Source organism: Lissotriton vulgaris, unplaced genomic scaffold (assembly GCF_964263255.1).
Source record: "Lissotriton vulgaris unplaced genomic scaffold, aLisVul1.2 SCAFFOLD_448, whole genome shotgun sequence".
NCBI lineage: Eukaryota > Metazoa > Chordata > Amphibia > Caudata > Salamandridae > Lissotriton > Lissotriton vulgaris.
In genome coordinates, this window is record NW_028241216.1 from 800151 (window position 1) to 802381 (window position 2231).

The following is a 2231-nucleotide window of genomic DNA, read 5'->3' on the forward strand; positions in this document are numbered from 1 at the left end:
ATACGACGCAAAAAGTTTCAAGGCATCCACGCAGCACTTCATCCATAAAAAATTGAAACGCAGCAGGGGCGTTGCACAGCCCAAAAGGCATTACCCTATATTCGAATAGCCCGAATTTGTTTCGAAAAGCTGTCTTCCACTCGTCCCCTTTCTGGACCCTGACCAGATGATATGCTCCTCGGAGGTCGAGCTTGGTGAAAAAACGGGCTCCTTTCAGCTGGTCCATAAGGACAGGGATCAAGGGGAGCGGATAACGATTCTTGATGGTCACTCTGTTGATAGCCCTATAGTCGATGCAAGGTCTCAATTCTGCACAGTCCTTCTTTGGGATGAAAAACATAGGGGAGGAGGCTGGTGAAGTTGAGTGACGAATGAAACCAGAAGTAAGGTTCTCATCGATATAGGTTCTCAAATACTGTGTTTCAGTCTCTGTTAAGGCGTAGACTCGACTGCACGGGATTTCTGCTCCTGGTACTAGGTCAATGCGGCAGTCGTACACTCTATGGGGTGGCAAGGTGGTAGCTCTTTGTTTGTCAAATACTGAAAGATAACCATTGTATTCTTCCGGAAGAAGAGTAGCACAACAATAATGTTCTTGAGAACATGCCAACGCCAGACAGAATGAAGGCGTTTTATCGCTGGTGTTTGTGTGTGAATCAATCTGCTGACAATGCTCCCTACAATAACCAGATGACAAAGTAATGGTACGAGCTGCCCAACTGACCTTGGGATCGTGAAGAGTCAACCACGGCATGCCCAAAATGAGTCCAAACTGGGGAGCATCAATAACATCAAACTGAATATATTCCTGATGATTGTGATTGGTCTGCATCAACAAGGAGCGTGTATGGTACGACACAGGACTGGACAATAGCATAGTTCCATCAACAGACTTCACCAGCTCAGATTTTTCCTTCTTTTCACAGGTGATTCCGACTTTCAAGGCATATTCCTGATCGATGTAGTTACCTGTAGCCCCAGAATCAAGCAATGCATCAATAGTCAATGAGTTCTGATTCGTTACCCAGATAGTTACTTTAAGGTTCATATGGGCTACGGCTGGATGCAAAGTATTGGCAAGTGAAGGTGAGATCGTTGAAGGTGAACAACCCAAGGCAGAGACCTCTTCCTGATTTGGGTTTAGAAATTTTCCGACGTCTCTCCCGCCTTGATGACAGCCTGGACCCGAGGCACAAAAGGTTTACCAGGGAGAGCATTTCTGGCTCTACATTCTTTAATGAAATGTCCTCCTTTTCCGCAGTACAAACATTGTTTCAATCTTCGTCTTTTATCTTTTTCCTCCTGCGAAAGGGGTCCTCGAATGCCTCCTATTTGCATCGGTTCGGGGCCTTCCACGGACTTGGGTGGGTCTTCATTGTAACTTTTGAAGCGGGGATAGAAATAGCGTCCATCTCCTCGATTTTTATCCCCTTTTCTCTCTTGAAGTCTATGGTCTAACTGAACCGTTAGATCAATGAGTTCCTCACAGGTGTTAGGAAGGTGTACCACTTGCGCCAGGACATCCTTGAGCTCTCCCCTTAGTCCTTGATAGAACAACGATAGTCTTTTTCCTGGAGGCCATTCAGTTTCAACTACTAATCTATTGAAGGACGTGATGTAGGCTAACAAGTCTTGAGATCCTTGACGCAAAGTGATCAATTCCCTATCCAGGGACAGCATATGGGACTTTCGATCAAAAAGTTTTCTTAGCTCCAAACAAAAAGTTGTGAAGTTGTGTAATACAGGGTCGTTCTTTTCTAGTAATGGGATAGTCCAGCTCGCAGCATTCCCCCCATGTAGGACATCATAAATGCTGTCTTTGCTGATTCAGTGTGAAACACCCCAGGTTTACATAGAAAATGCAATCGGCATTGGTTCAAAAATGTTTCGAATTTTCGGGGATCCCCATAGAATCTCTCAGGGGGAGCCAATGGAATACCCATGTTTTGTATAACGTGTACTGTGTGGGCTGGATCGGGAGGTGGCTGTGTGATAAGGGGATTTTCAAAATACCCTCCCCCTTCAGCTCCAAGAGTGGGGGTGTGTACTGTCGCCCCAGGAGGTGGAAGTGTTGCTGGTCTTATGTAAGAAACCCCATCCGTCTTTTTACTTGACATACCGGATACCTCTCTCCTTAATATTCCCACTTCCTTATATAGAGCCTGGTTCTCTGTCCTGGAGGTCTGCACCTCAAGTTGTAAAGCTGCCAGACTCTCCAGCACATTCGCTAA